The sequence below is a fragment of the Pelodiscus sinensis genome, chromosome 3, assembly GCF_049634645.1.
Source record: "Pelodiscus sinensis isolate JC-2024 chromosome 3, ASM4963464v1, whole genome shotgun sequence".
Taxonomy (NCBI): domain Eukaryota; kingdom Metazoa; phylum Chordata; order Testudines; family Trionychidae; genus Pelodiscus; species Pelodiscus sinensis.
In genome coordinates this window covers 120,768,999-120,782,558 of record NC_134713.1, presented here as the reverse complement: position 1 = coordinate 120,782,558, position 13,560 = coordinate 120,768,999, and the positions used below count along the sequence as shown (strand labels likewise).

At 41.0% G+C, this 13,560-nt stretch overlaps 1 protein-coding gene across 3 annotated transcripts in view; it reads right to left on the bottom strand.

Moving 5' to 3' along the window:
- SMOC2 (SPARC related modular calcium binding 2) overlaps window positions 1-13,560 on the bottom strand; it is a 175,617-nt gene that overhangs the window by 13,888 nt on the left and 148,169 nt on the right. The gene's annotated exons all lie outside the window — the stretch shown is intronic.

The window sequence follows — 13,560 nt, the reverse complement described above, 5'->3', positions numbered from 1 at the left end:
CTAGGAGGGCAAGACAGTTTCCTTTTACTTGTGCTTAGCTGGATAATTTAACTCTAAAAATACTACTTTGTTAGAGATGGACCTGAACCAGAACACTTCATTTAAATGCTTCACAATTTTGGGAAAGTTCAGATCCTGGTCTAGAACCAAATGTCTAGATCCAGAACCACTTCTATATTATTGATCAGAACCAGAAAACAGATCCAATAACCCTTGAAGTCAGGGGTGTCTGGCTTCAGTTCTAGCCCTCATGGTTTGAAAGTATCTCCTTTTATCTCAAGATTTTTATTTGGGTTTGTAACATAAGTTCTTTGTTGATGTGATACATCAAACAAACACAGCCATTTGACGTTTGACCATTAGGCAGTTTGACAATGCATGGAACAAGCTAAGTAGCATCACCTTAGTTTTAGACACCCCCTTTTACTTCTCTTAAATGTGTTGATCATCAACACTATGGTCTGCAATTAATCTCTCTCTGCTTCATTTGCCCATTTGTGAAATGGGGATAATACTACTTTTCTCCCACCTTTGTCTTGTTTCATCTATTTAGATTGTATGTTCTTCAGGAAGAGGGACTGTCTCCTGTATAGCACCTAGCACAATGGGACCATGATCTTGGTTGGGACCTCTAAATACTACTGTGATACTATTTAATAATAATAAGGTCACTTCCTCCGAGAGCTAATGCTCTAACTTTGGTTGACAGCACAGTTCACCAATCTCAAAGCAGTGCATCTGGAGTGTAGGGATTCTGCTGATAACCTGACAGGTGTTGACAGTTTGATTTTTCACTCACACAATCCACCTGTTTCATTCCCCCCCCCCCCCCCCCCCCCAGCCCTCTCACCTCTGGGATCTTGAGCCAAGCTTCATGATTTTTCCTACCTCTATAAAGGACTGAGCTAAACAGTAGCATGCTACAAATACCCACAAGTATTGCAGAGAGAACAGGGGACTGAAATTTGTATTTTGCTGCTCAAGCCTATCTTTAGTATTTTAATGGTAAATACTTTAATGGAGGTGCAGTTACTCTAGCGTTCTTCCCCAAAACAGATGAGGGAAGTGCTTGAAAGGTTTCTGGGGAAGGAAGATTAGTGCATCAACAGGGATTCATTACTTCATTACTCTTCAGCATGGCCCCTCAAGAAGGAGGTGGAACTATCTGAGACTGGAAAGCTCAACCTTGCCTGACAAGTTATTCTTTAATAGGTCCCTTGTTGATACAAGGAAATGAGCTGCTGTTATATTAGCCGTGAGCAGTGGCACAGTCAGAATGGGTTAAGCTGTTTGGCTGTTGTGTGCAGCAGCAGAAGCCACTGCACATTATTATACCCAGTATATTTATGCAGTTACAAATGCCTTGTCTTATGTAGTTCCCCTTGACACTGGGCTATGTTATTCATGTAAGATGCATATAACAGGAATTCACTGAAGCAAGTTCTGCTGTACTAAAGACACGTATCTCAAACCAAGTGCAACTGTCTTAGAAGAGTTGGTCTTTGCTTTAGTCATTCTCCACTGTCCGTGGATTAAAATGGCAAACAGACATGACTATAATCTAAAGTCCAAAGCATAAAGGCAGCTAGACTGGTTCTGTAAATATTTTAAAAGGGCTGTGTGTGGCAGGTGCGATTCAGACTGCCGATCGCTCTCATGCAGACCAGCTGACAGGGGAGGACAAATAGGGCAACTGCACAGAGGTTCAGCTGTTCAAAGCCGAGTCAGGACTCTTGGCCACCGTTGCTATTATTTTGGTTCTAGGCCCCTTTGAACTACCCCAAGAGCCTCACTCTGCTGCTCAGCTCCATTTTGAAGATTGGGGGACCCAGTGCCATGATCCGGGCGGCACTAAGGGCTGAGTGCCCGAGGCCCCATCCATTCCACCTTCAGCCCCTCTCCTTCTGGGGGCATGGAGCCGGGGCCCCTCCCACCCTGCCCTGGGGTCCACGGTGATTGTTGACTCTGCTGTTCTCGTTACATGTTCTTGATGACAGCGGTCACTAGGGACTCAGCAGGGACAAAGCAATTGTTGGCATTTCTGACCCACACACCTTAAATGATCTAACTATGAGGTGTGGAGTGCAGTTGAGCAGTGCAACCAGCACAGCCTTTGCCAGTTGTTGTTTGGCTTGAGACCCCCTGATCGGACAGAAGATTGAATCCTGGTTCTTATTCCCTGAGAATTCAAATCTTACATATCTCACACAAGTCTGACCATGTTTGTGCTCGCATTGTGGGTGAAATATGCATCCATTATGTAAAGGCTGAGTACATGGGCTCAAGTTGCAGTGCAGTGAGGTATGGGTCGGTTCTCAACTGCAGTACAATTCCCTCACCCCTCTCCTCATGCTGTCAGCATGCCAACCTATGGGCCAGAGCAGTGCCTATCGCCCCTCTGCACCATTGCTGCAGAGTTTTGATCCCACTGGCTCCATATAAAGGTAAACCGTACAGATGCTCCCCATTACAACCCCCTCTACTGGCCACAGAGGCATGCCTTGCCTGGCTTTCTGCCCTATCCTTGCTTTTCCAGATAGCCCTAGTCAAGGGCTGAAGTTAGGACCTGGTGCTTGCAGCCTGTATTGCACCTGAACTTTGACATGAATGAGCAAGTGTCAACTGGCAAAGTCTGGGAAGGAATGTTGCATTTTTTCCCCTCTCAAGCCACTGCACTCTTCTCTTTCTGACTTGGCAAGGTCAGATCAAATACAAAATGACCCAACACATTGCCCCAAACTCAAACTCAGCTGGAATCTTTTAAAAGGTTTGAATATGTACCTTTATAGTTATTTTTATTATTCATCTCGGGGGTTTTTTAACACCATGCTCACCCCCCCTCCCAAGATGTCATGTCCACAAGTCTCTGAGCTTCATCTGGGGCCAAAAAGCAGAAGTATTAAAATGCTATGAGAAGAGCTGTTTCTCTAAAGTTTTCAGCCCAGTTGTACAGACACCAAAGGCTCAATAAAATTCTGATAACCACATAATATTGGGAGTGGACTAAATTAATTTGGAGTGAAGCACTCTAATTCCAGAATAAGTCAGTCCTGAAGATAGACGTGTGAGTTGGAAGGCTCATGATCATGTATCAGCCTTACAGCGCTGAAGGCTCTGTTCCATATCAGCTGAAAAAGGGTTATCCCACAGGTTAACTAGAGGCACCTGAAGCCTGTTCAGCGCTGCCAGTGACCTTTAAAAACACCTTTTCTAATGAGAGGGGAGATAGTAAGAAAAAAAGTTTTTCCCTACATGAAGAGCTGGCCCCCTTTCTGTAGGGGAAGAACCATGGTAATGCACTGTTTGGGGATGGTACTGAGAGTCCAGCATAACAAGGCAGTAGCCCAGCGAGGGAACAGAGGAAGGTATTCCCTTTTTCATGTTATGAACTTGTTCCTTGCTTTGTTTGGTGGGAAAGTACCCTTGAGTCTCACCTTGTAAATATGCAAGTATTAAAACTTGCACGAGGAATAAAAGCTCTCCAAAATGGAACTAATTTACCTCAGACACCCTCTGCCAGAGGGGGAAATACTGCACCTGGTAAGGTGAAGTAGGTGCCATTTTAGATGTACACCCTGCTTTAATTGAATTAATTTCCCTGTGTGGACAAGCCCTAGCAGGGCAGCTGATGGGGGAAGTACAAAGCAGGTAATTGCCTGAGGCCCCGGCAATTAGAAAAGGCCAGGGCTCTGGGGCCCTGCCACAGATACTGCAGTAGCAGTGGTGGATGTAGCTAAGGCTGCCTCTGAGGGCTAGCTGGGGAAAAGGAGCAGCATGGTCTAGGTAGCACTACAGGCTGGCTGCCCCTTGCCGTGCCCAAGAGCTCATCTCCTTCCCCAGGGCCTGGAGCCACCCTTCACTCCCCATTGCCTAGTGCCTGGCAAAGTCTGGCACCAACCCAGAGTCCTAACGCTATATTAATGCAGCACTGAATACGCTATTGGCACTGATGTGAAAAATATGCAAAAGGCCGATCTCTGGTATTTAGTCGAGATAAATCTAAATCAGCCCCTCCTGCCAGATCTTAACCACTCCAAAACTCAGAAAACCTGGAATCAAATATCTGGGCTTGGCCCCAGTTCTAATATTTAGTCAAAGTTTGGGAATGCTTATATATTTTTTTTCTTCTGTAAAATTGATTTGTAATGGGGAGAGATTGTTTTTGAATGCCTACTGAACCTCTCAACTTCTGAGTTTCACTGAGCACAATCTGAAAACTGAGGCAGTACTTATGGAAAACAAAAATCTCTAAAGAAGAAAATGAGTGGAATAAACTATAGCCTAAAATGACTTCATCTCCCTCTCCCTCTCTCTGGCTTACTTTTAATATCCAAATTGGTTAATTTAGAAGCTACATTTCAACTTGTCATATCACTTAGTAACAACTTTGACACATCTGGGAGAAACAGTATGGTTAGGAATGTTTTCCAGTGGCTGTCCATCCTGCTGTCAGACACACACAATGTACACACAAGAGTAAAAAATCAAACGTTAGCAATTCATATGAGCCAAAACCAGACAAGAAAATAAATCAGTGTCTTAATTCAAAAAATAAATCTCTCATAGTTACAGACCAGCTATGGGCAATTTTGCTTAAAATTAACTGGGGTTCTTAATGGCATGTTTCATAAACTTTTGAGAGCAGTTGGACAGCAATAGAAATCTTCGTAAAGAAAAAAACCTTACTGTTAAAACAAACAACCTGTTGCTGTGAAACATTCTCAGTTATAACTCTGCCACTTAACATGAATTGAAAACACACAAAATCCTCACCACTGAAAGCACAGAGCAAATATTCAGTTTCTCCCAATTATAACTTTTGCTGACATGAGGGCAGTTAGACAGTAATTACAGCATAGTGAAACCTCTGTTCTCTGCAGGTGTTATCAACTCAGAATAATTCTCTGGGGGCCTCATGCTGTGCCTTAATTTTCCAGAAGCTTGTGGCTAAAATGGCAGAGCTAGAGGGAGTTTTAGTTGGATTGTAATGAATAATTCACTCTCAGTGGACTGCATGCAGAAAGGGGAAGGCTAGTTTGTTATGAAGGTCTTACAGTTTTTACTATGGTATATTTGCGTCAGTTTCTTTTTGTACTGCTGCCTATAGTGTGTGGCTTTGACAGCTTACATAAATGATTTGTTGTTAAAGGGTAGAATTTGAAACCACATGGTGTTACACTGCAGGTTCAGAGATGTAACACAGAATTAATTGTTTACTTTAGGACTAGTTTTACCCACAATTATGTTCTCCGGTCAAATATAAAATAGGCCTTAGAAATCTTAACCATCAAATACACACCATACGTGATAGGAACACACAAACCCCTCACTTCAGCTAGAAATACAACAATGTAAAAACAAACAAGAACAAGTTATTATACACTTAGGCATGTATACATGTGCACAAACATTTACACACCTCCTTGTAAATTCCCTTAGAATTAGCTCTGTTAAGCTCCAGACTTAGTGAGCTAGACTACAATCAATCTCAAAAGAAAATATTTTGCAGCACACTTTCAGGAATGAGTAGAAAAGTGTATTTGTCCACTGCTGTAAAAATGTCTAAATAGTAAAAAATGATCATTAGACAGAGGAGTTATTTACTATATTCACACTAACCTTCCCCTTGGATCAGCTTGATTGGAAATTGTATCTTATTTGTTTTAAATCTGATAGCTTTTAACTTGAATGTGTGGATTTTTACATCTCTTTTGTTAATATTAACATAGGGCTAAATCTTGTACCCAGCATTTATTGAAATCCCCATTACTGATGCTTTTCCACATGAGAAGACTTAAATAATCAGCAAATATGCTCTTGTCACATGTACCTGTGTAGCTCTTTGATTTTTGTGGGGTTGCACAAGTGTGAGAGCAGTTTATCTGAGTGTGTTTGTTAGTGTTGGTAGTTTTATATAAAATATTGGAGGTTTGCTTTTGATCAAGTAAATCATGCAAAATTCCTGGCTGGCTAGGAACTTTGTATGACCTGTATCTCTGGGGTATTTGAGCACCTACTAATTTTTTGAGTCCTGGTCCAATGCCTTAACCACAAACTATCCTTCTTCCCTCTCAGTGAAGTTCACCTGTGGTGCAGAGGGCCAGGACAAGGTCATCCTCAGGGTAGTGGCAAGGAAGTTAATTGGTAAAATATCTTTATTTGCATCAGAATCATGTACTAGTCCAAAGAACTTTAAAGTCAGCCTGACATATAAACATAAACTTGTTGACCTACCATAGATTAAAAGTCTTGTGTGGAAACTGAATTTTTTGAAGGCAAAGCTGAGTAGGTCCACTGAAGTTCACACTCATTACTAAAATTACTAAAAGTGGAGCAAACAAATTCTCACTTCCAGGTTGCAGGCACACAAAAAGGGACTCTATGCATCCAAAACATCAGCCAACCCTTTCAATTTTTTATTCTAGAGTTACCACACTGCTAAGAGCTTAACATGAGTTGGAGAGCATTCTGGATATTAACATGCAAATGATCACAAGAAAAGTGTACCTTCTTGCCACTCATTGCCATATCTGCAATAAGCCTTGCAGAAGGGCCACACTAGAAGTGGGCTTGGCTGTTGAATGGGTTTCTGTGCCAACTTTGCATGGTCCGGAGGAAGAGTATAGATCCACTGTACCCAGTAGCCCTAGGCTAAGACCTTATGCATATGGCACAGATGGGCTAGGCTGCTATTTCTGACTCTGGTTTGAGCTGTAGATTTCAGCTCTCCATTAAACGTCGGTTTTGTGTGAATTTTCTTTAATTTAAAAAAAATCAGAATAGTGAGAGGTAGTAAAAAAATACCTTTTATGTTCATATATTAAAGTCTAAAATATTTAGAACTTACAATATATATCATCTCTAATTTTGTAAGTCCAAATCCATTAGACTCTGGCTACTATGTTATTTGTGTGGGTAAATACACCAAAATTAAGGAGTACCATGCATAGGAGAAGAGGATGAGCAAAGAAGTTAGGTTTTGCAGGTGATGAAATGTTGAAGTTGGACAAAGACATTTTTGATAATGGCAAAAGCTGTTTCCTGAGAGTATATTTCAGTGCTATTGTTATTCTGGGTATGCTGTAAAAGAATGAGTAAAATACAACCTAAAATGAAGAGAGTGAAAACCTGTTTTCTTGACTTGTATTGAAGGACAGTGATGCTACTGTCATTGAGTTTTCAGGAACGTAATTTTGAGGACCTATCACAGGTGAATGGGGCTGAAATGTAAGAAGTTTCTCAATTGTCATGTAAAACTCAAAGTTTGAAAAACACAGATAAAAATCAGACTAAGTGGATGGGTTTTTTGTGCACTTCTCTCTTCCTGGTTCTAGCTAGGAATGGAAGCAAAACGACTGACCTACTCAGAGCAAACACTGTTCTTATTTTATTCTCTTCCTGATTGGAAACAGAGTGTTTTGGAAATTGTTCTCTTCCTACAAAATATTCAACCTAGCTTTGAAATCCTGAATGGTCTGGATAGTTTGATGGAGCATTTGAAATGTTGACTACTTATGTTTAGCCAAATTGAACCCAACTCCTGACCTTTTGTGGTTCATCCGGTATTAAAACGAATATAAACTGCTGTCAACCCACATTGATCCAATTGCAGGGCTGGGACAGCAGTTTATTTTTCTGAAGCTACAGCATGGTGAGTAGGTCAGTAAACAAAAAAATTATGATGCAGAAGAAACATAAAGCCCAGAGAAGAAAAATAACTAGGTGACCTTTTTACAGTATTACATTTGTCAGATATACTACATTTCAAAATCTCCTGTCACTGAAGTATGCAGGCACCATGTCGGACCATAACCACACTTTCTTAAATAGCTTATTGAATTCGGTTTAATAACAGCACCCTGTCATCTGGGCTTCTATGTTGTTACTTAGGATATCAGTTGATATATATGTCACCATTATTTTGGGTGTTACAATACATTGTTTTTTAATTAAAATGTAGTTAATTTACTATTTTCAAGTTGCTTAGGTATTCTCTTCATGTTGATGTTTCCTTTCAGGAGATGAGTACAAAATAGCCATATTAAATTACAACAATTTCAATATCCATTAAAAAAAAAAAAAAGCAATTGCAAAACAATATGTTCTTGCTGTTTGTGTCATTTCCAGAACTACAAGGTGCACAATTCTGTAGGGAAATGGAAGCATAAGGAAATGCTTAGAAGGGATGTTTTCCACATGAATTAATTAGATTAAGCTGACGACTCATTGAGAACCTGCAGGAAAAATGTGGCCTTTGCTACAAACTGAAAATGTGCGTTTACCTCCCTAGATATTTCTGACCCAAGGCTTTGTCTACTCTGGCAAGTGAATGCCACAAGTTTTGTCATTCACTGGTGTTTAAAAAAAACTCACACAGCCCAAAAGACAAAAGTTTATTTGAGGGGAAGCGCCAGTGTGAACAGTGCTTTGTTGGCAGGAACGCTCTCCACCAACAAAGCTACCACAGCTCTTTGGGAGTGGAAGATTTTTGTCAGTGGAATAACTCTTTCCTGCCAATAAAGAAACCTACACTGTGCACCTTGTAGCAGTATGGCTGTAGCAGCATAGCTGTGTCACTTAGGGCTCATCTAGACTACACGGAACAGTCGAAAGAGGCTATTTCGTGTGAATTTGCATATCTTCTTCCGATCACACTTTTGAAAGCAGAACTTTCGAAAGTGAAAGTAGTTTAGATGCAGCTTTTTTGGCGAACCCCCCGCCCCTTTGTCAAAAAGCCACCTAAACCTCAGTTTTTGAGGAAGAGTGGCTTTTTTGACAAAGGGAATGTTCGCCGAAAAAGCCGTGTCTAAACTACTTTCACTTTCAAAAGTGCTGCTTTCGAAAGTGCGATCGGAAGAAGATATGCAAATTCCCACAGAATTTGCATATCCTCTTTTGACTGTTCCGTGTAGTCTAGATGAGCCTTTAAATCTGCATAGTGTAGACAAAGCCTTTGAGAGACCTTTTTCCACTACAGCCACGAGAATGTGAACTGCATCCATCTTTTGCTAACACACGCCACAAAAGGCTGTATACAGATACCAAAAATCATCTGCCTTTAAACTAATGGAATGGAAGAAGTTCAGAGTAAAGTTCTCAAAATGATTCAGCCCAGAAAGTTTGCATAGAAGGTAGCTATTTTTCAAGATGACATGCTGTCTAGCAGTGTGTCAGAGCTGAGCCCTCCCTCTAGATCAGGAGTGGGCAATCATTTTTGCAGGGGGGCCAGTTAAATAATTTTGGTACAAGCTCACAGTCTGATTCTACCTTGGAAGGGGCAGGGCCCGGGGAAGAAGGAGTGGGGCTGGGGACTGCCCTCCTCCCAGTGTTGTCTGGGGCATGAGGCTTTGCATTAAAAACACAGCAACGGGCTTGAAGCTCCTGGCCTCGCTGCTACCATGTTGCCTGGCAGCCATCTGGGGTAGCTGTGGCTATTTGGCTTGCTGCTTCTGATCTGGCCAGGGTAGTGCTGCAGCCATGAGCCATTAAATAGGATCTTACTGCCTGAGCCACTGCCTGGAAATTTGGTGGCACGGGCAGCAGGATATTAACAGAATGTGGCCAGATGTTGTACATGGGCCAGATCAAACTGTTAGGTGAGCCAGAGCCAGCCCCCGGGTCACATCTTGCCTAATCTTGCACTAGACCATGATCCCCCCCATGAGTTGCTGTGCAGTACAGTATGGTATGTGACATCCACCACAGTTTGAAGAACCTTGCAATAGCTCAGCAGCCTGAAGTGTGTGTTAAGGATGTTTTCAGACCCATATAGGAGCTCCCTTTCTATTAATGGAGATCTGCTGTGGGCAAATCCTGCCCCACACCACAAATGGGAAGTCCCACAGACGCAGCAAAATGGGGGCAATTCTGCTGCTAAACTGGAAGCAGGATTTTTGGAGCCAATGAAGAAAGTGTTTACAGCTTATGTAACGTGGATTCCAAACACGCTATTGGAGAGGTGTAGGTAGGAATGGGGAAGTGTGCATTGGGGCAGAAGTTATGGAGCCAGGCGTTAGACAAAAGACAGAGGGTAGCAACATGCTGCCCTGGAGATGGGAGAAAGAAGGGAAGAACAGACATCCTCCACTTGATAAACTCCAATACACTGGATAGCTTTATTTTAAAATAGCTAACATAATTCATTCACATTACTAATCAAGTCCTCAAATTCATCTTTTAAAACAGAAACCATTTCTAAGGCCAAAAGACATTTGAAACTTAATTCTATCAACATCCATTTTCCAAGTGATACATTTGGAAACTGGATTTCAGTCTTAGTGTTGGGTGGAAGGAGAAATGCTCCCAGGCCACAGAGGGTACGTCCACACAGCAGCGTTATTTGGAATAACTGACATTATTCCAAAATTACAAAAAGCATCTCTACACTACAAGCCTTTATTCTGAAATCATGTCAAGCTGGAGGACTTCTCACTCTTGACTTATGGTAACCCTCATTTCATGAGGAGTAAGGGATGCCGAAGGAAGAGTGTTTTTCCTTCAACTTCCTGCTGTGTAGACGGCGCCTAAAGCCGAGTTAAGCTACTTTGACTTCAGCTATGCAATTGACATAACTGAATTTGCGTACCTTAATTTAACTTTAGCCCTGCTGTGTAGACGCACCCTGAGTGATAGACTGAATTTCAGTTCAGAGCAGGAGTGCGCAAATACCAGACTATGGGTTAGCTCTGGCAGGCTGCTGCTTGTATATATACCTGAATTTGCACAGGAATGAGCAATTGCAGCTCTCATTGGCCACGGCCAATAGGAACTATGGGAAGCGGTCGGTGTCCGAGTCTGCCTGGCAAAGTGCCTCTGATGTATTGCCCACTCCTGTTCCAGAGTGAGTCTTTGCAGCACTGATTAAAATCAGGGTTTACAAAATGTAAATGCTAACAGCAACTGAACTAAAGCTAGAGCAAGAAGGAAACACTAAAATGATATTTTACCACAGAATGGGATAATCCTTGTGTTAATATAGCCTTAGCTCAGAGCTTGCATTTCTGTTATCTTCATGGACACCTGCCATTAGACTTAACAGATGGCAGTGGCTAATTTTTCTTTAAAGAAACTGTGACATGACTGAAACAAAGAAATGTCCTGCTCAGTGCATTGGTGTATAACCTTTTGCAGTACTGAGGTCAGAGAGTTGAAGATATCTTGGCATGTTGTGAGATCAGGACTTAACATTAGCTGACAAAATTCATTTTTTTTAATGTAGCTCTAACTAATCAGCATTGAAATCATTGCTGCCAGGCACGAACAGAGGTTTGCATAGTTGTGCTGGCCATTCAAAGAAGCCATTTGAAAATTATCATCTGTGTGGAATGGATCCCTGAAGCCAAATATAATATAGTGTACATTATTAAACAAACTGGTGTTTGTATCACACTGCATGTCTGACTTCTACCCACAAAAAAGCAGTGAAATTCAGAGTTAAATCTGATATTGTCCTTAACTTGGCTACTGTGCAATAAGAGTTCAGAAAATAGATGTGTATAATTTGGCAGCTAAGACACTACAATAACAGAAGCACAGTGGAATAAATTGAAGATGGAGGTGAATGTAATTATGGTTCTAAAGTGTTACCAGCCAGGCTGCAGTGCAGATGATTTTAAAAACTGCACACAGTAAATTACTTAATTATTAAATGCCTCAGATAGTATTACAGTAGGAGATCTAGTTACACAATGGCAATTCATTATGAATGACAGGATGCTTTCTCCATTGGACCACTTATCTATATGCAAGGCAAAGATAGCACAAGGTATTCCATCTTAATCACACCTCCTCGCATTTTCTCAGTGGGTGTTTCCTTCAAAAATGCTGATTGTGGCAAATATTCCTGCATGTGTACGCAATAGTACCTTCCCAACATCTTCAGCAACTATAGCAGTTTTAAAATTGCTGGCACCTTTAAACACAGGGCAGGTGCAACATCCAACTGTACTGAGAGAAAGGAAGTAAAGAAAGACAGAGACGAGAACTGTGCTGGCCATATTGTGTGGGGCTGGAGGACAAAGAAATCATGCCATCTGATGAAGTGGTTTTTACCCACAAAAGCTTATGCCCAAATAAATTTGTTAATCTATCGATTGCCACAGGACTCTCTATTGTTTTTGCAGATACAGACTAACACAGCTACCTCACACAGAAATCATGAGAAAATGGCACACTCATTTTGGTAATTAACGTTGACCCTTTACCAATTTAACTAATTAATATAAAGGCATTTTATACCAAAATACAAGTGTCTACACACATTTAAACCAAAATAACACAGGGTGTGAATTATAATTGAAATGTTTGATTTTACTCAGCATGTATATACATCTTATATCACATGGGGATGCTAAACCAATATGAGCCAGGCTTAAATTGCAGAGAATGATTACACACAAGATTGTAGAATGTAAAATGCGAATCCACTCCTTCGTCATAAACTGAAGGTGCCAGAAGCAATTGAAAATTAGAAAAAGCTCTTAAACCTTTAAACATGTTTAAACCTGACTTGTTTCAGTTTAGCTTGTGCCTGATAATTACAGAGGCAAGTCCAGATTAAACCATTATAAGATTGTTCAAAAGCAGTTTGCTCAGATTTGTTTGTAAACAGATTTAAATTAAGTTGGTGCAATTTTTGTGTATCAAAGTCCAAAGATTTAAGGAGAGAAGGGAGAGACTGATGTGTCATCACTAAGCGTGAGAGACATCATGGAGAAGAGAGAAGGAGAACAAAGGATCAAAGGATAAGGGAGAGACATGCACAGTAAACAAAAGGGAGGAGAAAAAGAGGTAGCAAACTACTGAGATCTGCTACATATTTCAGCAGACAGACATTCTGTGCTCTAATACAGGCACCTTTGCCGGTGTGGATGTTGAGTCAAAGGCGATTGACGTGTTATCAACCAGCTGGGAGGAAGAATTTAATCAGAAAAAATGTGAATGATAATTGGGGAATTGTCTAAGAACACTTTACTAAGGACCTAGAAAGACATTGGTTAATACCTCCCCTTAAAAACAAAACAAAACAAAAAATCCTCCAACCACCTGGTTTTGCAAGGAAGTGCATGCTGCTATAAAGAATAAATAATTAATAAATGGAAGAAAGGGGAGGTTGATAGTAATGAACAGATATTAGAACTTAGGAACTGTGGGAAATTGATAAGGGATGAAAAAGGAACAGAAGAGGAAATGTATGGGTAGCAGAGTTAAGGATAATAAGGAGGAGAAACAAAAAGAGTCTTAATAATGATACTGGTCCATTACCAGAGGGAACAGGTCTATTTATCAATAGTGTTTAAAAGAGCTGACTGAAGAACTCAATGGCCTATTAATACTGATTTTCAATAAAAGTTGGAATGTCAGAAGTTTGGAAGACAGCGAATGCACCAATATTTTAAAAGGAAGTGGAATGACCCAGGTAATTACTAGCATCTCAGGGTGAGACAGATCCCAATTTAGGAGTCCACAATTCAAGAAAAGAGCAGAAAAGTTGGACAGAGTTCAGAGAAGTACCAGTAGTCATGTGGGAGTCTCCATCCTGACCATTTTTAAATCCAGGTT